The sequence below is a fragment of the Panthera tigris genome, chromosome E2 (genome assembly GCF_018350195.1).
Source record: "Panthera tigris isolate Pti1 chromosome E2, P.tigris_Pti1_mat1.1, whole genome shotgun sequence".
NCBI lineage: Eukaryota > Metazoa > Chordata > Mammalia > Carnivora > Felidae > Panthera > Panthera tigris.
The window spans coordinates 32,003,978-32,029,553 of NC_056674.1; the positions used below are offsets into that span (position 1 = coordinate 32,003,978).

General features: G+C 46.5%; 2 long non-coding RNA genes across 2 annotated transcripts in view; both read right to left on the reverse strand.

Annotated features, from left to right (window-relative positions):
• Positions 1–605: 605 nt before the first annotated feature.
• Positions 606–4,692, reverse strand: LOC122234196. Its single transcript, XR_006211972.1, has 3 exons — positions 4,459–4,692; positions 2,493–3,528; positions 606–2,395 (listed from the first exon to the last, which is right to left on the reverse strand). It is a non-coding gene; the product is annotated as an uncharacterized LOC122234196 (long non-coding RNA).
• A 5,106-nt stretch (positions 4,693–9,798) lies between these two features.
• Positions 9,799–25,576, reverse strand: part of LOC122234123 — a 54,235-nt gene continuing 38,457 nt past the window's right edge. Inside the window, exons 4-5 of the long non-coding RNA XR_006211869.1 lie at positions 10,614–10,688; positions 9,799–9,919 (exon numbers count right to left, since the gene is read on the reverse strand). This is a non-coding gene — a long non-coding RNA (uncharacterized LOC122234123). The remainder of the gene's footprint in view (positions 9,920–10,613; positions 10,689–25,576) is intronic.

The following is a 25,576-nucleotide window of genomic DNA, read 5'->3' on the forward strand; positions in this document are numbered from 1 at the left end:
GGTATGGCTAGCATTCTCCTTAGATGTCCCTGAATGACCTTGTTCGCCATTGGGTCTTCCAGAAGAACTGGAAGGCTGGGTGGCATTTCTATCGATGCTTGAAGTCAGAGGAAGCGGGTGGCAGGTTGAACTAAGAGGCCTACGCTGCAGAAGCCTGCCCAGTAATCACATCTTGATTCAGAGCCACACCACCCTCCACGTGGGCCTGAGCCACATGCTTTTTTTTTTTTTTTTAATGGTAAAATATTTATTTCTGCAAGACTTTTGAGGGGCTTCCACTTTCTTTTACTTTTCTGTATTGGTTAAACTTACTATATAGCACATATTACTTTGATGATCAAAATTTGGTAGCTAGATCATTTTTTTTTTTTAAGTTTATTTATTTTTGGGAGAGAGAGAGAGACAGAGCAGGTGAGCAGGGGAGGGGCAGAGAAAGAGAGAGGGAGACAGCGAATCCCTAGCAGGCTCCAACGGTCAGCACAGAGCCCGACGTGGGGATCGAACCTACGAAAGGCGAGATCATGGCCTGAGCTGAAACCACGAGTTAGATGCTTAACCGGCTGAGCCACCCAGGCGCCCTAGATCATTTTAAATTAGTCATTTTTCTTTCTTCCTTTCCTGGTTTTCTTTCTTTTTTTTTCTTTTGGCTTCGAGTCATATCAACGTTCTGTAAGGGCTAGTCTCCCAGTGCCCTAAGACACAGAACTGATGAAGAACCTTATCTAACTCAATTCCAAATATCTGGAACTGTTTCACTCAGGCCACCCTTGGAGAGGAACCGAAGATAAGAAACCAGTTTGGAGAATCTGTGATGTCTGCCGAAGACCCATGGTTCTGAGACAGTCACCTGCACACGTCCGTGGCCCAGGAACCCCACAGCCACAGGCCAATGGCCAATGTGGGGTCCTGGAGGCCATGATCAAGGAAAAAAAAAAAAACATTCACTAAATATCAAGGCAGGAAACACAAGGAGGAAACACCTAAAGAACAATTTTGAAAAACCGTTCAAAACTGGAAGGGGTTGCTGTGCAAGATGTCAATTCTGGAGAGCGCGGCCGGATCCGTCGACACCGCCTTCCACCGACTAAGGATGTGTGCACACCGATGCCCACTCCTCTCTTACTTCTGAGATTCTCCTTCTCCGAAAGCCTCTGGCCACGTTTGCAGAAGACTCTGCAGCAGGGGTGAATTTCCAAAGCAGTTTTTTTTTTCTGGTTAGCCTTCAATTAACCAGAAAATCAAATTAATTGTGCATGAAGTTCTATTTCCAGGACACAGGCTGACCCGTGGAATATGCAAATCTGGGTAAAAATAAGTCATGTTCAAGTGGGGGCTCTCTTGTGTTTGTTTTAGAGCAGGGAAGAATGGAAAAACAAGACAGTGAGGGCCCAGGGCCAAAGAAAATGCTATATTTAGACGTGAAGGGCTTTGTTTGGCCCCGATACCGGTGTAGACACAGCCAGTCAGGAACAAGGGGGCCATTCAATCAATCCACCTGACACGCTACTGTCGCCGGCCTGCGAGTTCCACGGGCACCGAGCTCAGAACCATCCTGAAAGGGGCTGTCGGCTGGGAGGCGGTAACAGCTGGTCCGTGGCAATTAACCGGCAGTTTCTGTTGCTGAAGGAGATTATTTTGGATGGCGTAAAGAGATTCAAATAAAAATGTCAACGTGCCCATTATGGATGAAAGTTAGAAAAACTTAAGTGGCCCCGAATTAATCACTATGTGACAGCGAGGCACGTAAATGAGTACCGAAAATCCTCCGCAGATCTATTTTCCTGCCTTTTTGGTAATCGTAAAGCAGCTTGCTGGGGGGTGTGGGGAGGGCATTTCTCGGCTACAACCTTAATTCATCTCGGAGTGAAGATTTAACGACAAAGTTACAAGCCCTTAAAGTAGCATTTATTGAGGGGCTAATGAGCGTCCCTAAGAACTCTGTGGAAAAAAGAAAAAAAATAGAGGCAGCCACCAAACATAAGAGGCCTTTGAAAATACCGAAGAGAGGGGAGTTCATTAGGCTTTTTTTTTTTTCTTCCCCTTTCTCAACAATGAAGATTTCTGCTGCCAAACCTTCAGGAGTAGGGTTGGTTTCCTTTCAAGTAATTGATGCGGATTTTGCTTCTGCACGGAGTCCAGACAAGCTCTCCAACGAGAAGCAGGAAATCACACCGTCAAAGGGAAACTGTGCATTCCTTCCTCCCTGGCTGGGTCGGCCCTCACAAACACTGGATTTATGCTGCCTTGCCAAACCGCCTCCGATTTCCATGCCCTCCCACGGCTAAGATAACGGATGCTGCCTTCGGCCTCTGCGAGCGGCACTTAGTTAAAACTCCAGCTACGCGGTAACAAAACCGGCTGCTGTCACCCCAAATCGAGCAAATGAGCTCCTGTCCTACAGCATAAAAGGTAAGAGAGTTATTGAATGTTCCCCGCGGGGAAGGCCCCATTCGTCCTTGCCCTCTCCTGGCACCCCGCCCCCCGCCCCGCACCTCCTGGAATCTTCTAGGCCCTCTCGCCTCCACTCCTCCTTCTGTCTCCGGGAGCACAGGAAGGAGTAGCTGGAGCCAGTCTGTTCTAAACAGATCAAGTTTTCTTAAGTCAGGGCTTTTCTTCTTTTTTTCAGTCAAAGTAGAAGTGGGAAGGAATGCTGTGAAGAAAATAGAAACTGGCAAAACGCTTTAACTTCAAATATCTTCTGGTCAGTGCTGATGCACAGAACTATTGCTGTTCCCGGCAAGTAAATACAACTGAACAGTTCTGGGAAGTCGGGAAGAAACGGGGTGGGGGGGTGGGGAAGGGAGAGACCGGCCGCAAACCCCCAAATGTGAAACAGGTATCGTGACTTCTGCTCGCTCAAGTCGAAGAGAATCATGTTTTTTTGGAGCTATTATCCCCAAGGAGTCTCGAAAATGATCTGCAACATGCAGTGAAACTGACACGCCGAAAACATGCGTATTTAGGAAGTATTCCCGGCGTGGTTTGTACGTAGCCAAAACATTCTGTTTCTCTCAAGGGTAGAAAAGAAAGTCTGCGCTCCAACTGCCTCCATTTGGAGAACACATTTATTAAAATGCCATTTTCCGTGGCTGTGTTAATGCGCGATCCGGGAGACGTTTCCTATTTGTACGCTACACCCCTGCTTGCGAAGGTCTACACCCTGTGGCACAACACCGGCGCTTGAGGAGGCCAGATGGCTAATTCTGAAAGAACTGTCTGCTTGATATCACCCAGGAAGGACTCAGACTAATTCACCCCTCATTGGGGCATATGTCTGTAGGTTGGAGAACATCTCTTTAAACACAGTCACATCCTGAAGGCTGCGCGTCGTCCTTGTTTCTTCCGAAGTTGACAAAATTCGATTGGCCTCGTTTAAATGGATTTTTTTTTTTCAGTAGCATATGAGCAGTCCTCAGTTTCAAAAGGGAAGCTCGACTGGGGACTGCCGGCTAAGGTCACAAGGGAGAAAACACTCTCGCCGTCTGTCTTCGGGGCAACCGCGGCTGAGGCGGACAGTGTCTGGGGTCCCTAGTAAGGAGAATATTCATAGTGATTATATACAATCCGTTAGGATCGTAGCAGCTTTCACTTGTGTGCCAAACTGTAGAGTAACATTTGGCATCCACTTTTTCAGTGAAACCAAACAACACGATTTCAAGACGGCTGATAGGCACTGATCTACACTGACGACACTCCAAGAGCTCAGAGAGGTGAATGAACGGGCCAAGTTCACACGACTGGTCTATGGAAGAGGCAGAACTCAAACCGGAAGGGACCTGCACGCAAAGCTTTGTTCTTAAAAACGGTGCTGGTCTGCGCCTTGCTCGGCTACCTGCATTCACACTTGGCTGACTTTGCGGTCACCCTTTCTTCTGTCCACTCGGGCCTGCCCAACACATAACCCTGTGCTCCAGAAGGGAGGCAGTGTACCCCTGGTCATTAAGAGTTGACGGGCTGGGGTTAGAATGCCTGGGTTTGAAACCTGGCTCTGTCATTTACCTACGGGGCGACCCTGGGTGTGCTTCCCGGCCTGTGAATGGGAATATGGGAGATTTCCACCTAATACGGTTGCTGTAAAAATAAAATGGGCGACAATATTTCAGTGTAGGATCGTTTTGGGTCCCTAGTGCCACCACGCAGTTAATGTGAGGGAGGGAAGGCAGGCAGGGAAAGAGGGAGTGGGAGGAAAAGAAGAAAAAAGAAACGAGAAGAGAGGAGGAAAGGACAGAGGAGAGGAGAGAGAAGGAAGAGAAAAGAAAAGAAAGGGAGGAAAAGGGAGACAGGTTGGAAGACAGAAAAGAAAGAACAGGGGAAAGAGAGCTAGGAAGGAAAGAGGAAAGAAAAAGAAAGCGAGGTGAGGCCGAAAGGAAAGAAAGAAGGAAAGAGAAAAAGGGAGGGAGAGAGAGAGAGAAAGGGAAAAGAAAAGAACGTCAAAGGAAGGGGACGTGTTTTACTCACTGGGTCACCACAGAAGGAGGGCCATTACCCACAGGCCATGGTGGAGCGAAGGAACGAGCATCTCAAGGCCTCAGACAAGCCTAGTGGGCAGCCTCTCCCACTGTTCACCGACTCAACACCCTTAGCGGTAACCCTCTTCCTGCACAGCCTCGTCCCCCGCAAGCTCCGGAGGCGGTGCCAACGGCTTCCCAGCCTCGCCGTCCTGCGGGGGTGAAACCGTCCTGGCCCAGCCTTCTCCGCGCGGGTCGGGTCACGTGACCACCCCCGAGCCAATCACCAAGACCCAAGGCACACCGCCTGCCGATCGGCTTTCTGGCCTCACGCGCTTCACCCTTGCTCAGGAACCGAGTCCCACGGACTGCAAGGTAGAAGAGGGAACGATTCCGTGGAGGGACTTGGGGTGCAGTTGCCCAGAGCAGAATGCACGTGGCAGCGGCAGGTTGCTGTCTACCGCGGGCGAAACTTGCCTGCTGAGAGCGCACCCCCGCCTCCACCCCCCCCCCCCCCCCCCCCCCCCCCCCCGCCCCATCCTTGACGATCCCTTGTTTCGGTGTCGTTGGTGTGGTTCCGGGACTTGAGCGCTTGGGTTTGACTCTTGGCTTCATCGCTGACTAGCTGTGCGACCCTGGACGGGCTAATCCATCTGTCTCTGCCTCAGTTTCCCTAGTGAATGGGGTCAGCAATCTATCTTTCTCACCGATGGGCAAGTACTACCGTGTTCGGCCTAATGTGAACGCGTACTCGGCACCCAACACATTTTCGCCGTTGGATATTCAAAGATGCTTTGGTGAGCACCTGGGAGGCACCAGACCGGCTTGGGTGGGTGGGACACACTGGCGAACAAGACGGAACGACGGCAGAACCTTCGACCTCCTAGACCTAACATTCTCGGGCGGAAAGAGGCCGTGCCGGAAAGAATGAGACAGTCCCACGGAAGTTAGGGAGAAGCGGTATGGAGAAAAGAAAGCAGGTCAGGGCGGAGGGGATTTCAAGAGCAGCGGTAGTGGGGGGCACGTAAGCCCAGATTTGGAGGGTGCGGTGAGTTAAGCCAATAGGATATGGTGGAGTGGGGGGTATTCCAAGAAGGGGGGGCAGGCAGCGCGGAGCCCCCAAGGTAGGAGCGTGCCTGGAGTTTCCGCAGCAAGGGGACCAAGGTGGCTGGACAAGAATGGCTGGCTGGACAAGGTGGCTGGACAAGAGAGGACAAGAATTGGGAGATGTGAGGGGCGAGGCAAGAGAGGAGATCAGGAAGGGCCCCGGGGGCACCCGGGGAAGACTCGGGATTTGCCTCTGAGGGAAGTGGGAGAGCGGATGTGACTTTCTTTGTGCAGGGCTTGTGGTGGCCGCTGTGTTGAATGCCCAGCAGCTCTGGCTGTTATTGACTGACGATGTCTACATTTCAGTTCCGCAGTTGAGAAAGCAAGGGCGTTGTAAACTCGTTGTAAGGATCGCGGGGGGATCCTCCCAGAGCCAACCCGCCAAGGGGGGGCTGCCCGGCTCTTATCTGAAAAATCGGATGCTCCTCCAATGCAGTATGGGTGCCTTTTCTCTGCCGAGCCTTCCAAAGAAACAGGACCGAGGGCCGGGCAGGTTCTGGATGTGTTAGCCTCATTCGATATTGTAAATGACTCCGCCTGATTTCGTTACCTCACTCTGTGCTGGGTCAGGTTTGGACTTTCTTTGCAGAGACGAGAAGAGAAGGTCCCCTAGTTAGAAGTGTAGGACAAAGGGACTGTAACACCCGTTAGCCTTGCAGACAGTCCGGCCCGCTGCACGTTTGGGACGGAAATCCGGTGGAGACGGCTCAGAGGAGAAAGATGCCCACTGAAATGCTTAGGCTCCTCGTCTCCCAGAAACCATTAAGGCGTCTCATTTGCAGTTTGTCTGCAATCTTTTGGGCTCCATTGAAGCTTCCAGGTAGTGTCATCTGTTAAGGCTAATATGTTTTCCTACCTTTTGGTCTTTTTGAAACTTTGTGTTGTAAAGTATGCTATTTATACAGAAACGTGCACAGATCATATCGTACGGTTAGGTGAATTTTCCCCGAAGTGAACAGCCCGATGTAACCAACACCTGCGGCCCATAGAACATTGCCGGGACCTCCGAGACCCTTCCAGTAGAAACCATTATTCTGACTTCTAATACGATAGAATAGGTTGGGCTTGTTTTTGTTTTTTTTTTTTAACTTTATTTAAATGAAACCCTATATGAATTTTTGGATAGCTGTATGAAATCCTCTATTCACTTTATACAAATGAAATTCTACAGAACATCTGTTGTATTAACTTCTTTTGCTTCTGTCGTTTGTGAGATTCGTCCGTATTGCGGGGGGTAACGATAATTCATTGATTTTTATCGCTATGTTCCATTTTATGACTATAGTACCATTTCTATAGCCAACTAACTGACAGAATTTGGAGTTGTTTCTAATTTCTTACTATCATAAATAAAGCTGCTCCCTGTATCTTTTGGTGAACATCATTCATGCATTTCTCTTGGGTACATAAGGCCTAGGATGGAAACGTCTGGGCCATAGGGGGTACATATGCTTGGGGTGAGTACATTGTGCTGAGCCGTTTTTTCTAAGTGGTTCCAGCAACTGGACCTCTCTCCACAGTGCGTGAGAGTCCCCACTTCTCCACATTCTGGACAACGCTGGCCTTTTCTGATTAGCCATTCTGATATAAAGGGGTAGCTCACCTTTCGAGTTTGCAAACGATTATCTTGTCTTTCAACTATCAGACACTTTTTGGACTCCTCCTCTGTGCCGGGTTACTTCGGCAGACATCCGCACACACATCACTTCGCACAGCGACCTTACCAGGCTCAAAGGCTTTATCGGACTTCCCAGGATCACGCACGTACGGTCTCGGTTCGGCCAGGACATGGGACTTTCAAACGCCAAACCCGGGAGAGCCCCCGAACACGAGGCTGGTTGACAATCCTACAGCTAAAAGACGCCAGAGCAAACATTCGGAGATTTCCTCACGTCAAGTTTTCTTCTCTACACATTACGCTCTCGCTGGTCCCTGGACCAGTGACATCAGCCTCGCTCGGGAGCCAGTAAGAAAGGCAGTAGCTGAGGCGCCGGCACAGACTGTCTGAATTCGAACTGGCCTTCCAGCAAGCTCCCCACGGGCTGTGTTTGTGCCCTCACAGTTTGCCAAGCACTGCTCTGTGCCAATAGCTCTCAAGCTTGGTTGCACTTAGGAGTCGCCTGGGGAGCTTTGCTGCTAACTGTGGCCCGGATCCCATCTCTGGAGGTTCTGATTTAGTTGGTCAGGGATGCGGCCCGGACAACGGGATTCTTCAAAGCCTCCTGGGCTGTCGCCAAGTTCGAGAACCGACACCGTCGTCTATGCTACGCAACCTTGGATGGTATCCCTTTGTTGTAGTCTTTTCCGGATGTTATAAGCAAGTTTGCCATCACTTTTAGCGGCACAGTGGAAAGAATTTAAAGACTTAGGTCATCGTCTCGTTAGACAACACCCTCCCAGGGTGAGGCGCCCAGCACGGGTCTTTGCTTTTTCCGCCCATCCTTCTGCCCTTGAATGAAAACCCTACAGCTCCCTTACAGTTCGGCGTGTAACTCACCCTGAGTGGATCTGATGGCCCGAGGAAGAAGAAAAAGGGCTCAGGCCTGTATAACAGGTCAGAACTCAGTCACACAGACACCCTCCAACACCCACGTGCTTGACAACACAGGCAAAACAGCCAGGTCACTGACCATTTCTTCTTTTCATCCCAGTGGCCTGAGCTCACGTAGCTGCGACCCACTTAAAGGCTGGTCCAGGCTCACAGCCCGCGGGCCACAGCGGCTCGGGGAAACGCTAGGCCCGAGATCCCGCCAGCCTTTGCTCGACAGACCCTGATGATTCCTTCATGGGGTAGTTTCCCGGACATGCCCTGGTTTTCGTGTAAGATGATAAGGCCTCTGTGGTCTTTCACGTGCGGACCAAAGACTTCTGGATACTCGGATGAAGAAATCCGGTCCCAGTGAGGGCAAAATATTTACATGTTGATTTAAGCTTGTCCGTGAAGTTGGGGGTAAGGAACCCTTCCATCGAGAGAAGGGAGAAACAAAGAGTTCGGCGCTGCAGTGGCCTTTCGATGGTACCTATTGAGGTAGAAGAGCCTCTTCCAGCACCTCCCCCCTTTCCCTTGGATGATTTTGGGGAATCCTCAAGTTCCTAGCACAAAAACAATTGATAGTGTGTTACCCTGTTGGGGTGTGTGTGTGTGTGTGTGTGTGTGTGTTTGGAGGGAGAGGGTCAGATACTACAACAGCTGTCTAAAAAGTAGAATCACATAGCTCATCTCAAAACACTTCCCTCTACCTACAAATGTTTCAGTCTGTTACGTTGTAACATTACACAAAGGGATTTCCAATTTGACTTGTTATTTGCTCATATCTGCAAAGGTTAGTGCGTTCTGTTTCCAAATATTGCTTTGGAACAAAAGCTGTACTGTGGTAAGTTTTGTAAGATGCAGTATTTTGAAAAGGCTTATAAATGCTGAGAAAAAATATTCACAGAAGCATCTTCTGGGCTCTGGTAGGAGACGTTCTGGTGAGGCATCATTGTAATAATTAATAGATAGTTTTGTACACGTATATACCCAGTGTGTATACTATGATCTTGGATAGTCCTAAGTGCTTTATACGTATTAGCATATTGATTTCCAAAGCCCGTTGGAACAAGTGTGTTGTTATTTGCCTTTCGCAAATTAAAAACGGGGTCCTGTAGTTGATAAGTGATGGAACCGGGATTCGACTCTAGGATGTCGTCTCGTGTCCCAGCGTGTGACTCCGTAGTTTTGGTCCTGGAAGTCCTGTGCCCTGGGCACCGCCTCAGTCCCAGGCATACCCGGACCATTCGTTTTCTCACCTGTAACACTAACCTCCTCCTGTATACAACTTCTTAGACTTGGGACGTATTCATCTTCTTGCAGTTCCAACACCACTGTCCGATCCAGTAAGCATCTTCAGCTATCCGCTGTGATCAAACAGCTCTTGGCCAGGTGCGGCGGAGACCCAGAAATAAATAAAGACATAAACCCTACTTTTTAAGTCACTCGTAAGTACCCTAAAGGGAAGGAAATGTACGTTATTTCATCAAGAAGTCATGCAGTATCTTCAGCATGGTACCTGTACAGACCCCAGATTTCGGTGTCAATGTGTGTGTAACACAGATATTGATTTGCAGGTGGCAGCACAATTAGTTACTATGACAGTACAACATCTTTGTGAGAACAGTGTGGGGCTGGGGTGCTTGGACCTGCTCATCCATGCAGAGACTTCTTGTCAAATATTTTAATGAGAAGAAAAGCATGGCAGTCGTGATGAAAATCCAAGGTGACCTTGGGCTGGGCAACACATCGCCGATCACCTAGTGGTTTTTCAAGGTCTTTTTTGGTGACGACGACGGCGGCGACGGCAATGGCTTGTTTGCAGAGTTACTCTCTAGAGGAGGGAGAGGAGGAGAAACGGAGAGACCCGCTTACAGAGAAGCATCTTTGCCTCAACATTAGACATTCGTTCTAGCGAACACTAGATACCAGCATCTAAAGCCTGTTTGTCCTTGGTTAGGTTAAAGACCTTCCGCTCCTTCAGTGGGGGGCCCACAGCCCCAAGCTTCTCAGTTGCATCTCCGGGCCGCCTTGGAGTCTGCTCACGGGTCCCCATCGCCCAGAAACCTAAGGGTCAACTCTCAGAACAGCAGGGGGCCACCAGGGACTCCCTTCTGACTGGACAGGGGTCTGTCCTGTGAGTTACCATTTTGAATATCAATTCTATGCACTCTGGTAAACTCCGAATACATTCCCCTTCCTACTTCAGCGGATAGTGTCCCCTTCTGTGTTTGCAGTCCAAAGCCCTGGCCCATACGTGCACTTGTATACATTTAATTTTACGCAGGCTGTGTTTAAGGAAAGATCGTTCCCTGTTTCCGTTGTATTTTGCTGCTTTTCCAGGTGGGGGTTTCACCATGTTGAAAAATACAGAAGTCCCCTGCCTGCCAATATCAGAAATCCTATTACTTCTCTTCTCTCTTTGGGTTAAGGTATAGACTCTAAAACATATTTTCAAGCTATGTTTAAGCCACATTAATCCACAGTACTTTATCAGAGATTACCTTTAAAAATTGGCTAGTGCTTACCTGGGAAAGCAGAGCATGGAGGGAATGGGAGCCTCCGAGGGGCCACAGGACCTTGGTACTTGCTATTTCCTCTGCCTGGAAAACAGAAATTGTTCATATGCTCTGATCATGGTCAATGTAATCTTGTTCTGATTTTTCTTTCTCCACCTCCCACATCAGTAACACTGGCTCCCTAAATTGGTAGAAGGTAATGGAATAAGGATGAGGAGGAATTGTCAGAGAGAGAGAGAGAGAGAGAGAGAGAGAGAGAGAATAGGCTGAAAAGTCTCCCCTAGTGATTTGGATATCAAACCCTTTCCTTCCTTTCCGACTGAGAAACTCTTGAGTCAACAGAACATTATTGCAAAATTTTTGATCAATGCCTAGGAGTTAGTTTCCTGGGATGGACCAAACTGTAGCATAATTATAGAAATTAACTTCATTTAATCAAGGTAGAGTGGGTGGGAGATTGGTGGGGGGAGCAAATCACCTACCTTGAAACAAACCGGACGGAGACCTTTAGAGTTTCCTAAACCTTGAAAATATTATGGTGCTCCCCTGACCTACCATAGAGAGTTCAAAAACTTATAAAATCGTAAAATACAAAACTTATATGCTGATCGACAAATGGCTCATTGGAAAAATTTTTTAATGCAAATTTCCGGCTAAGCTCATCAAAACTTAAATTTCTGTGGTGTCTCCGTTTTCCTGGTGCCGTAAGCCACATGCTTTGCTGGTTCTTTGAGCCATCTTGCACTCACCAGTAGTCAGAACCCTGTGTCCTAGACATTTATGAACAGTGTGGTTCTGAGTTAGCCTCAGCTTCCTCGGATACAGGATTCGTGGTGTCTACTTGTCTGCCACCGTGAGATATGACCACGAAAACACTTGATAAATCGTAAGGGGCTGTACAAGGTACGTCGTTGTTAATTCTGAGTGGATAGTGAGAAATAGATTGTGAAGGCATACTCCGTGCTCCCGAGAATCTGAAAAAGTTAGTGACTCCAAAAACATGCTTCTCCCTGTTATGCATATGGACATACCCTGGAGCAACAAGGTAGGGGAAACCACAAGAGATTTTTATGATGTTCTGGAAAGGGCTCGCTCGCAGCCTTAACATTTGATGGTGAGATTAGGAAAAAGGCATTTTCAGATTCAAGGAATAGGCATCTCATGAATCCATAGTCAGAAGTTACTAGATGACACCCCCAAAAGATAGGCACAGAGCTCCAGGAAACAGACATCCAACCTAACAAAAGAGTAAATGGATTCCTGGGATGATGTTGAAGAAAGATACCAAGAAGTCAATCTAGTGGACTCGGTCCAGACCGAGTAGGAGAATGGGGTGCTAGAGTCCAAAAGAAGAATCTAAGAATCCCTAGATTCTAGAAGAATCCCAGACTGGTCAAAGAGCAGACATATTTTTAAATGCTGAGAGAAGAGTCACAGTTGTGATAGAGAGGCTGCAGGTGAATTACTTGAAAGGTGGCTAGAAAACAAGGCTCTTAGCAACTCCAGGGAAAACAAAAAGCTCTGTAAGAGGGAGATGTAATTATAATCAATGGCTCAGCTGAGGGTAATACTGACATGATCATAACAAGGTAAAAGGCTGAATATTGAACTAAATCAAATTGTGACCTAACTCTATTGGGAGGAAGGTGACAGGAAGTGAGCCTGATGTTACCAGGCATATGTGTTGGAGGTGGGCAGCGGTGAGAAACGCATGAAGACCCCAGAACACCTCACATTCTACTGTAGGAAGTTAACAGACAATACCGAGATTTAAAACTAAAAACAAAAGCCTTCCAAACATCTTGTTTAGAAACAAGGAAATACGTTCCCAAACATATGTCGGAAAGGACTGAAGGTCACCTCTAGAGAGCAGGACTAGGGTGCGTGGATAGGAACCGGGGAGGCAAGGGGGAGCCTCACAGAATTCTTCTTAGAACGAGGAACATGCGTGACTTCAAGGGAAGGTTTTTAATTCGAAAAGAGAAGGGAGAATCTGGGCTAAGATGACAACAGACAGGACAGAGGTCGGCACTCTTTAGCCACAAACAAGGAGGCGTGAAAGCAGAAAGTGCAGCGGCCGGATTAAGAGCCGCCAGCTCTCTATCTTGACTCTGTCTTCGTCTGGGAATTAATAGGTTACAATGAACATCTCTACCTGGGAAAGGCCTGGCTGGCGCCCAGGGTCCGCACTCCACAAACACTGACAACAGCAATAATGAAGCTGCCAGTCCCAGGGGCACGCTGGGGACGCATCTGCCACAGGCTGGTCTCGCAAGCTGTCAGCTTTCTTAAATGCACATTGCCAGGCCAGGGGAAGATGTCACCTGCTCTCCCTGGCGCACCCTCACTGCTTATTGTCCTTGCTCATTCCCACAAATTCGGCCCCGTTATGTCTCAATACGGGTTTCTTCCGTGGTAAAGAAGGTGCTGTTCTGCGTTTCGCCAAAATTCTTGGAGAGCTCGCAAAATTTGCCTGAAAGTGGATTCCTAATGTGGGACCTATGGAGGGAGGTCTCGGCGGGTTCTTTGAACCCCCCTGAAAATCTATGGAAACCTGCATATGTTTGTGGACGTGCATTTATTTTGCGGAGGTTCGGCACTTAGCTGTGCAGAGGGCTGGGGTTCGTGACCCAAAGCACCAGACTGAAAGCATTGGATACCAGGCCAGGATAGAGTGATGTCGCCATGTTATGCCATCCACTTAATAGAGACTAAAGAAAGGGCAAGCATTGTTGGGGTCCAGGGGCTTCTAGATAATTCCCAGCACTGTTCTTTCAGCTTTCTGCATCCTGCGGGAGTAAACCCATGCAGCAGCCACCTGGAGAGGCGGGGACGTCTGCCTAAGACAGGAGAGAGGCAAGGCAGTCTGGAGAGCTCAGCGATGCTTTGCCCTGGGATTCACAACACCCTCCACCCTCCACCCCAAACCCACCCCCACGGCTGTGTTGCCTGGTGACCCTTGAACAGCCGGGAGAGGAGGCAGATTCTCAGAGCTCGTTTTAGGGGCTCTAGTTGGAGGTTGAGATTCATCAAACACGGGGAACTGTAAAGGGCACGATACAGGTGTTCGCAGCAAAGACCTCACTCCCAGGAACGCGCTGTCGTGCGTGCAAAGCACCGTTGTCATAATCCCCCAGACTTGGGTCGCCTTTGTGCCATATTAACAGATGGGCTGGGGGCAAGTGGTTTAACATCTGCAAACCTCAGCTTCCTCGTCTGTTAAATGGGAGTCATTTGACCCAATTCTCCAGGCTTTCCTGAGGACTGCATAACGATATCTATTCAAGCATTCGATGCCGGGGAAATGGCTAGCGTTCCATAGATGGTAGCTGGGATTATTACTTTTTAAAAAATAGGGGAATAAACATCATGGGATCTCATCTTTTAAGGAGCAAATGATTGGACCTTATGTGTGTTTTTCATGCCAACAATAATATTCCTACAGAACTCATGATCGCTTTTCGTTTCTGGAGTTCAGTTGTTCTCGGCTGGGAGGGAGGTTCGTCCCCCAGGGGACATTGTCACGTCTGGAGACAATTTTGGTAGCCACAACTGGGGGGATGCTTTTGCTACTGGCATCTAGTGGGTGGAGGCCAGAGATGCTGCTAAGTGTCTGTCACGCCCTGGAAAGCTCCCACAACAAAGGATTATTTTGCCCACGACGTCCGTGATGCCGAGGCTGAGAAAGCCTGTTCTAGCATTACATATGAAACCCAAGTGGGGAAAAAAATACACTCTAAGGGCCCTACTGAGGGCACTCCTCCGTTCTTGGAAGAGACAGTGGCTTGATTTTAAGAACAGCGTTTCCAGCTGCTTGGCTTGCCATCTCTATTCTGACAGTCAGCGAGAGCGAATGACAGCATGACCGCGGCCGCAGGGTGAGGCAGACCAGTGCTGGGGTGGGGGGTGGGGGGGGTGGGGTCCTGCACCCGAGGGGCAAAGAGAGCCTGCTGTTGTCTGGCGCTTTGGTAGAAACAACAAAGCTCTGTTGGTCTCCACTGTGTTATTAATTTAAACTTTCAGTAGGAGATTGATCGGCAGAGGTAAAGTGAGGCTTAAGATTTTTTTCAAAGCGCCAGAGTGCAAGGTGGCAAGTGTAACCTTTTGACGCACCCCCCCCCCCAAACCTCTCCCACGGCATTCTAAAACAAGGCTGGCTCCGACTGGGGTTGTGGAGCCCAGGATTAAACGATGATTTCCACGTCACGGTTTCTGAACTGTTGGCCATCCTTGCAAATTGCCATCTTGGAAGCCATTGCACACAGACAAAAATTTCAGCTGGAGGGAGGTGATTATTTATCCAGCAGCACCCTGTTGTTTCTGATGGGGTTTTCCAAGACGGAAAGGCTCAGAAGTATAGAAATAGCAACATCACCCACACTTCCCTTTCTCTTCTCTTGTAAATCCATACCCAGATGTGCTAACAGGAAGACCATGGTAGGGCGGGAAGGATACCCAAAGTGACGGGAGGACTCCCGTGGTTGCACGGTGGGTTTTTGTCCCAGCGCCCCGAAGCCAGCCATCCTCCCCACCTCTCATCCGTCTTTTGTGTGAAAGTCTTTGCTAAGAGTCAAGTCTCAACTGATAAGGCCTTGGAGACATAATCATTTTCCATTGACGCCACTTTGCAACCAATTCACAAACATTTTCATATTAATATTGAGCAATTTCCCTACATTCTAATCCGTCAAAGTAGGCTATTAATCCTTCCTGTACCATTCTCTATTCAAATGCTAACAATTTTCTTCTCGCGAGCTAAAACATTTGTCCGACAGCCCCTCGCACAAAGACCCTGCATTGTTAGTGATGATGGATCACAGTGTTAATATGAAGGATGCGATGTAAATTACATCATTGATATTGTACCTATGTAGAGGAAGAAAATCTTTTTCAGCGATCATTTGTATGCTAAAGATAATGAAAGTGATCCCATAGCACAGCAACCTTAATTTTCCTTTCTAAGAGAGAGAAAAAAAAAAAGGTTCTTTATGGTAGAGAATATGGAAATCCATCACGATTTATAATGGATGGCGCACAGGCCATCGTTTACTTTCTGAAAAAAAAAAAAAATTCACCGTTTCTTTTAAAGAACTTATTGAAATGACTTGAGAAACCGTGTTAAAATATCTCTTAAGAATTGCATACCCCGTGGTTACCAGGAGAACGATGTGGATCAGAGCTGAGTTTGGGTTGAAAAATAGAGAAATGCCCCCATTGGTGGTTGCGAGTGGTCAGGCAATTTGTATTAATGATCAAAAGCCATTGAATGGTATAGAGACTTGGAGGCGAATACGGTTAGGGCCCTCACCAAAGGGGGGGCATGCAGAATAGCGCGTGTTACAAAATAGGATGTGATTTGTAATTTGTTAACATGACAAATAATGTTTGTAATAATACCTGGGCTCTCTAGCATTGTAAACTCCTGGGACCAAGAACTGACCATCTAAGTGGAATATCGTCTTGTTCTCCCAGTCATTTCAAGAAGTCATTGAACGTCATTTCTTCTCAAGTCATTTCAATAAGTCCTTTAAAAGAAATACCTAGCAAGTCGGGGGTCGTAAGTAGCACTAAAGTAATCGCTGCGATGATTCATTCACTTCTGTTTATTTTCCGCCTCTGAGTTTGCTGGCCTCCAGGTTTTTCCTTCTGTGCAAAGGGCTGCATGAAGGCAGATATCCAGGATTCATCCTTCCTATCTTTCTCTCCCCTGTCAGCCCCGCACTTAAAGACTCGTCCATTCTCCCTGAAAAGACTTTCCCTCCCCATCAGTCTCTCCATTAGCCACTTCCGGTGCCTTCAACCGAGACTCCGCCATTTTTCATGTGGACTTCAGCCAATCTGGTCTCCCCGTGCGCTTGACCCCTTCTTCACAGCGGAACCCAAGAGATCTTGAAAAACAAATGTGATCATGTCGCTTCACTATTTTAAAAGAAAAGTAAATTAAGTATAAAACAACCTCTTTGTCCTTAGGGGTCATGTTCCAGTGCCTTCCTTTGGGCTGGCAAGATGTCGCTAATCTGGCTCCTGCTATGTGACCCCATCTCCCGCCACTTCAGCTAGAGAGTTCCTTCTTCTGGCCAACGTCTTTCCTTCCGAGTGTCCTTGCGTACGTTCTTGCTTGCCTGGCAAGCTTTTGCTCTTGCTCGTGTCCTGCATATGTTCCAAACATATCCTTCAGGCATCAGCCGGAAAACCATTTCTTAAGGAAGCCTCCTTTGTCGACTCGCCTTGTACCACCCTCTCCCGCCTCCGTGCACATCAGTATTCCGGGTACACCCTGCACTTTCCCTTCACCACATTTACCAAGAGTTATAATTCACGCATTCTTGGCAAATGAGCAACTCAATAAGCACTTAGAGGACACGGGGCACCCGGGTGGCTCAGTTGGTTAAGCACCCAACTTTGGCTCAGGTCATGATCTCACGGTTCGTGAGTTTGAACCCCGCGTTGGGCTCTCTGCTGTCCGCACAGAGCCCACTTGGGATCCTCTGTCTCCCTCTCTCTCTGCCCTCCCCTGCTCGCGTACGCACAAGCTCTCTCTCTCTCTCTCTTTCAAAATAAATCAGCATTAAAAAAAATCTTAAAAAAAAGAACAGTTGAGGACATAATGTGTGAATGAACTAAATCTGCACAGAGCATTTTACTAGGAGCTTGAGGAATAAATACAAGCATAAGACACAGTATCTGGAAATGACGGTGTGAAACTTGAACATCATTAAAAAAATAATAATAATAAGAGAAGATCCGAATCTCTGTGCTCGAAAACTCCTGGGAAATGTTCTCCCCCATCTTTGCATGCATTTGGTTTCTTTGGGGATTTCAATAGTTTTGCATCTGAAAAGACAATTGGTGCTTCTCTTCCGTTGAGCCCCATTAAACCTCATTATTGCTTTCTGAGGATTAAGACTTGCCCCTGAGGAATTAGTGATTGGGGGGGGCCCCTGTTTTTTTTTTTTTTTTTAAGTTTATTCATTTACTTTGAGAGAGACAGAGACAGCCTCGGGTGGGGTTGGGGCAGAGAGAGAGAGGGAGACAGAGAAGCCCGAGCAGGCTCCATACTGTCAGCAGGAACCCAGATGTGGGGTTCCGTCTCACCAATCATGAGATCATGACCTGAGCGGAAACCAAGAGTCCACGCTTCGCCACCCACTGAGCCACCCAGCTGCCCCGAGGGAACCCCTGTTCTCAAGCAGCTCTTGTGATGGGCAGAACCGAAGACTGAGTTTCTGGGTCTCCAGCCCAGGGGGTAACACCCATGGAGTTAAAACTGCTCCTGGCCGTGAAACAGTCAGGCCTAATACTCAGGCAAGAGAGAAAAGGGGGGTTGGAAGAGTAGAAGGGAGAACAGAAAGAGAAGACTAGAGAAGGAGTGACAGCGGAGAGGTTTGACTCATCTGTGGGCATGCTCAGATAAGGGGCTTATGCCCCAGATCATTGTTTTCCCTGCTGGCTTCCCGGAGCACTCTGTGACAGGTATGGGGGGGGGGGGCGGGGAGGAAAGGACCCTGATACAGAAAGAAAAGAGCCCTGGGATGTAGAGGGGGTATAAAGGGAGACTACAATGGGGACTACCACCTTCCAGGGCCCCAGCAATCCGTGTGAGCCCAAGTCCTCCATTGGGAGGACTGCCTAGTCCTCCACGAGCACAGCCCTGGGCACCCAGCACCCTGCAAACATCTGTATACCTGGTCTGCATTTCCTCAAACACCACATCCTGATACATGTCTGATGACCTAAGGACCTACTTGGCACAACTCAAGTCTCCATTTGCCTGAACAGAGCCCTCGGATCCGGCGATGGGAAGGCCCACTCTTCTTTTCGCTTGGGGAAAAGACCTGTTTACAATGCACTTGTCATCCCGGCTCCCTGCTGAAGATTTGCAGCAGACACAAAGCGATCATTTTACAAGATCGAGGAAGTCTGGGAAATCAGGTTTTCGGAGTATCACCTTCTGCTTTGGCTCATTGGCTTAATCCATTGTCCTTAAACCAAGGGACTCGCAAAGAGATGGTTACGGGGTCACAAGACAACATGTGGCTTTTATTTCCTCTTTCCTAGCCAGTATCTGAAAAGCCCCGAGTTGGAATCTAAAATAATTCAGGCAGTCATAATCCTCACCTGCTGAAATAGTATTACATATATATATATATATATATATATATATATATACGCACACACATACATATAATGAGTAACCTAGGAAGTTTCCTGCACCTGCTGGTTCGCTACACGGGCCGAACTTGGTGAAGAGTTGGAGAGGTTGGAGGCAAGATGTCCAACCTGGCATCGTTTATAATAACCAAACACTGAAAAGAGCCTGAATGCCCACAGCTAGGGGGATGGTTATGCACGTGACGGCATAGCCCTGTGGGGGAATATAATGCTATCATTAGCCAAAGCTTGGGGAAATGCCAATAATGGTCTGAAAATTGCTGAATACCAAATTTTCTACATAGGGTTGTCTCCATTATGTAGAAATGCACGGGAAAAAAAAAAAAAAAAAGACCCTCGAGATTTGCACTGGGAGGTAGGATCATGAACATTTCCCCCCTGACTTATTTTACATTTTTATAATTTCTGGCTTTTCTACAAAGGAGTCACATTGCTTTTATAAATAGATGAGCGTTTTCTATCTATTTCTATCTCTATCTATTTATCGATCGATCGATCTATGGTTTTCTTTAAGGTGAGAAAATTGGTTTCCAGAAGATACCATACATTGATCTGATACCAAATGATTGAACATCAGCCCCAGGCTTAGGCTGCCGCCTCTCACCACATCTCGCTATAGACTTGGGTCCAAAAGACAGGAGTTCAGATCATTCTACCTACGCTACTAAACAGGCCAAAGAACCCTCCGGAGAAAGCCAGCTTTTCTCCACCACCGGTGGCCATGATGACTGGTGGAATCCAGGCCAGTTCAAAAAAAAAATTTTTTTAATGTTTACTCATTTTTAAGAGAGAGAGAGAGACAGAGTGCAAGTGGGGGAGAGGCAGAGAAAGAGGGAGACACAGAATCTGAAACAGGCTCCAGGCTCTGAGCACGTGGCAGCATAGAGCCTGATGCGGGGCTCGAACCCATGAACTATGAGATCATGACCTGAGCCGAAATCGGACGCTCAACCGACTGAGCCACCCAGGTGCCCCAGAAATTCTTTTTTTTTAAATTTATTTTAATCTTTGTTCATTATTTTTGAGAGAGAGAGAGAGAGAGAGCAGGGGAGGGGCAGAGAGAGAGAGGAAGACACAGAATCCGAAGCAGGCTCCAGGATCCGAGCTGTCAGCGCAGAGCCCGATGCGGGGCTCAAACCCACAAACCCTGAGATCGTGACCTGAGCTGAAGTCCGACGCTTAACCCGCTGAGCCACCCAGGTGCCCCTACGCCTATTTATACTGAAAGTCCATTTAGCAGACTTTCAAAAGAGCCGGAGAGCCATTTTGAAAGTGGAAACGAGAGGCAAGAAAACTGACTTTTTGCTGGAGCGTTTAGCAGAGGCCTCACTCTACGCACAGCGTGGGAGCATTTCCTCCAACCAGCTCCTTGCTTCTTAACTGCACTTAGGTTCAGGGGTGTTGTCCACACGCAACCAGATGGCCGCCCAGAGCCTTTCTGCTCCTGGTGCTGAAAGCCAGTGGGTAGATAATTATTCAAGGTCAGATTTTTAGAGTTGGATGCCAGGAAAAAAAAAAAAAAAAAAAAAAAAGCAAACATTCAGGGTTAGCCAATACTTTGCAAACACTTGTTTAAGGATTTCCTAATTACTCTAAGTGGCTCATCTCGTTCTTGCACTTAAAAGGCTGCTGCTTCGCGTGATGTCATCTCCTGCCCATTAGCTCAGCGGTCAATTTGCAGTATTAGGAGAGGCAGCAAGAAAATATTTGCAAACATCAACATTCTCAAGTCTTAAAAGATAATCCCCCTTTCAACTCCCTATGAGCATATCAGCAGTACAGTTAGGTTTTCAGATTCCTCTAAATGGTAACACCACCAGCTGGATTGTACAGAAAACCTTTCTTCTGAAGAACTCAAAGAAATTTCTAAGTGGTATCACATCAATTGCCGAGCAAGTCCTCAGAGGACTGGCCAGGCAGGTAGTGAGAGGGTAATTAGAAATGCAAATTGATAAGCTCCTTTAAAATAGCGCCAGAGCCAGCTCCCACCTGAGTAAATCTGGTGTAAGATTTTAGTTTCAGGATTGCTTGCTTCCAAGAGATCCTGATCCGTTGACCATGGTATTGTTTCATCAGTTCTTCATAACAGCAATATTATCACGAGCACCTCCATACTGCAGACGGGGAGACTGAGGCAGCCAGCGGCGAAGCAACTTAACGCCAGGCCACGCAGCTTAAGTGACAGCCCCAGAGTTGGAACGTGACCAGATGTGTCTGACTTTTAAAGTTTGACCTGTAACTTACCACGTGGCTGACACGATCTCCTTTCTCTCCTGTGGAACGGGAGATGAGGGGATTTTTCACAAGCGCGGCGCAAAGAAGCGTTCCTCTACAGGTGGAAATCTCGCTAGAGGAGAATGTTTGCCAGACTGGTTTTCAATCTCTGTTCCTCCACTTATCCTTAGCTGGGTGACCCTGGCCAAATTACTTAGTTTCTCGGAGCTTCCGTTTCTTTGTTTGCATAATGGAAATGACAGTGGTTCTTACCTTGGAGGGTTGTTGTAGAGATTAAATGAGCGAATGCAAGTTAGATACTTACCATGGTGCCCGGGCATAGTAAGTGCTCAATAAAAGTTTGTGTATTATTATTAGGATGTATAACCTATATATCATTATAATACATATTTTTATTATTATATAATAATAATATATTATTATTATATAATGTCAGTTGAGTGTCTGACTCTTTTGTTTTTTTTTTTATTAAATTTTTTTTTTTTTAACGTTATTTATTTTTGAGACAGAAAGAGACAGAGCATGAACAGGGGAGGAGCAGAGAGAGAGGGAGACACAGAATCCGAAGCAGGCTCCAGGCTCCGAGCTGTCAGCACAGAGCCCGACACGGGGCTCGAACTCACGGACGGTGAGCTCATGACCTGAGCCAAAGTCGGACGCTTAACCGACCGAGCCACCCAGGCGCCCCGAGTGTCTGACTCTTGATTTCAGCTCAGGTCGTGATTCCATGACCTGATTCATGATTCCATGATTCCACACGGGGATCAAGCCTCGCATCAGGCTCTGTGCTGAGTTACCCCTCTGCCCCTCTCCCCTGCTCATGCTCTCTCTCTCTCCAAAATAAAAAAATAAAAATAAAAATAAACAGGATCATTACTATCACCATTATTATTAGTATATATATATCTTATGTATTAGTATAATACATATATTTATTATTATATGTTATTTACATGAGTATAATAAATGAATAGGATTATTATTACATATATTTATTATTACATCTTATTTACATATGAGTATAATAAACAGGATTATTACTATTACTATTGTTGTTAGTGTATATATCCTATACATTAGTATAACACATATGTTTATGATATATTATTTACATACAAGTACAGTAAACAGGATTATTATGACTATTCTTCTGATTACTGTTGTCATATTGTTCCTACACGCCCATCATGCTCTCAGAGGGCGCCATCCGATTAATCTCCAAACCCACAATTTGTGTAGAAGGCTTGGGGGGCAAACTCTGTCCTGGGGATCCACTCACCCGAGCCTCCGGCGCCTCGAAGATGGGAGAGAAAGGCTCCCACACCGCTCTTCCTTGAGCCTGGTTCCCCCTCTGCAGTTACCAGGCGAGTATTTACTAAGCAAAACCTCCATCGACTTCCAAAGCAAGGAAGCTGCGGTTAATTTCACATGCCAAGAGAGACCCATGGCGCAGCATCAGTGTCCTAATTTATGAAGAGTGAAATACACTCCAGACGTGGCCAGCTGGTTCAGGTGAGGGGATAACAGAATAATAGCAAGCAACATCATGCCAAGTAACTCAAATTGTATAAGATAAAATTCAGCAATATTTAAAAGTAATTCGGCTCATTGGAAGCTTCTAGACATTCCAAAACTCAGTAATAACTAAAGCACACAGTGCAATGAATAAAATGAAAACGTGACCCGGGATCTCCCCATTTATTTAGAACCGAGAAACTGAAAATTGCTCTCTCTAACCGATAGGCCAAAAGTTATTACTTCATTCACTTAAGCATTTTACATAAGGCAATTCTCTGATGATAAATCACACTGAAATTGATTTCAGTTTAAAAATGAAAAAAAAAATTCCGCATTAACATGTGGAAGCTTAAAGATCTGTGGATCTGAATTATTGGGGGGCTCGTGCTAAGACAAATTGAAAAATAAGCTTGTAGTCACTCTTAGAAAATAAATCTGCTCCTCAGAACCACCCATTATGCAAGGAAAAATAAACTGCCTCTCATTTCATTAGGAAAGCTCATTTGCATTAACATTTATACTTACATATGTAATAATGCATGGTCCCAGCCTGAATACAAGGTGGTAATTCAATCAAAAAGCTCCGTTGATATGCTATCATAAACAGCAAAAATGGAAACAGAGCCTTGGGAATAAATCACCCTCTTACTATTCAGCTGGGACCACACTGGGCTATTTTACACTACATGCATTGGTGCAATATTTCACAAATATAAAAACTGGTATTTTCCTTTTCTCTGCTGACATGTGGCCGTTGAACTGGTAGCTTGTGGAGCTCCAGCAGGTGGAGGGATGAATCCCAGTGGTGGAATCAGACGGCAGGCAATGACAATAAGGCAATTAAAATTTTTTTAATTAAAATAATTTTAATCAAAGTTTTGAAGAAAAAAAAACCCACTTGAAATCTTAATCCAAAGCATAAGGTTTCTACACACATCTCCATTTGGAGGGAAGGAGCCCTGGTGAAAATAAACATCGTTTTCGAAGCGGCGATATTTTCAGTTGCTAATTAGACATCTTGGCTGATCGCACAATTTAGAAAATGGATAAGTGGCATTTTACCAGGTTCTACAAGGTTGTTTCTCAGACAGTGTCGAGGAATCTTGGTGGCGTTGCACATCCCTCCGCCTGGAATACTCCTCCCCTGTCCCCTCCTGCGCCTGGCTCGTCGTCATTCATTTCTGCATGCATTTATTTTCTCAGGCTTCCCTGATCACCTCCCTGTCACTGATGCTGTCCGTCATTCTATTACCTCATCCTGGTTTTCACTTATTTCTTAAATTATTTTTATTTTTTGATTTTATTTTTTTAAAGTTTATTTATTTATTTTTGACAGTGCAGAGAGAGAGGGGGACAGGGGATCTCCGACAGCAGAGAGCCCGATGCGGGGCTCGAACCCATGCACTGGGAGATCATGACCTGAGCCGAAGTCGGACGCTTAACCGACTGAGCCACCCAGCAGCTCCTCCTGGTGTTGTTGGGGTTTTTTTTTTTGGTCTTTGTTTTCAATTTATTGTAGAAATTTTTAAGCATATTCAAAAATAAGGGGAATAACAGAACGAGACTCTGCTTCGACATCACTGATACTTGGCCACTGTTTTCTCCTCTTCTGCCCACTGCCTACCTCCTATTCATGCCAAGTGGAACATCGTGTCCTTCCATCTGAAAGTATTTTGGGGTCTTTCTCCAAAATAGAAGGACTTCTAAAAATATAATCACATCTCAAAAACTATCACACCTAAAACAATTAACAATATCTGAAAAATTAACAATAATTAGTATCAATATCATGACATCACCAGGCCAGTGTTCACATTTACCTGATTTGTTGGAATCAGGATCCAAAAGAGACTTGTAATTTCCTGTGTCATATCGGGCTCTCTTGACCTTTGGGGTTTTTCTTCTATCTCTTTCTCTTTTTTAACTTGCAGGTTTTTTTTTTTTTTTTTTGGAGGGGGAGGCTATGGTTGTGTTAAAGAAGCTAGGTCATTTGTTGTGTAGAACCTTCCACAATTTAGATTTGCTGATTGCATCCTGTGGGTAAGTTCCGCTGTCCCTTGTGGATCCTGTAAAGTGGTAGTTAGGTCTAGAAGCTTGATCAGATTCAAGTTCAGTATGTTTTTGCAAGGTCGTTTCGTTGATGGGGTTGTGTTCTTTCATTAAGAAGTATACGATGTCTGCCGTCTCTCTTTCCATGACGTTACTACTGACTGATGACCATTGCCGAGATCCATTGATTCATTAAGTCTTACAACATAGTGATGGTCCACTTCCAAACATTCCTTCTTCACCTATTAGCTAGAAAACTCTATAAGGAAAAGCTTTTCTTCATCAACTATATGGCTACCCTGAGATACAGGTCATATAGAAAAGGCAAGATAGATGCTTGATTTATCAGTTTTTGCAAATATTTACGTGGTTCCCTAGAATCTCCCAAAGGGACCGATGACTCAATGACTGATCTGTAACTATCTATCTATCATCCATCGATCTATCCACGACCAAAGTGTCCTTGTTTGTAGAGAAATTTATCTAGGTGAACATATGAGTTTAGTTAAAAAAAAAAAAAAAAAAGATGTATCCATTAAATTATAGGGGAAGTGGGACAAAGCTATGTCCCAGATTGGGAAAGTCTTAAGTAAGTGACAGAAGTTTAGAAAATGTTGCCTTAGAAAGCAGATCTCACCAGAGTTGGGTAAGGGGTAGGAAGAACTGGGTTTGATGCACATCATTCAGTATTATAAGCACCTCTAACACGGAACGGATCCATCAAAGGAGGGAGGTCAGCTTGGAACTTGGGAAGCACTGATAGGAGGAGGCAGAATGGGCTGGGTCTAGAGAAGATGATGGGCCTGTCCCACCAACTACAGACTTCTGATATCCTTGCAGGTGCAGCTTGCAAAGGGGACGTGGGCACTGGGCTGTCTTCACATTTTCTCTATCCATTCATCTGGCAATGGGCACGTATGTTGTTTTTCTCTCTTGGCTATTGTGAATAACGCTGCAATGAGCATGGGGTGCGGCTATATCTTCGAGAGAGTGGTTTC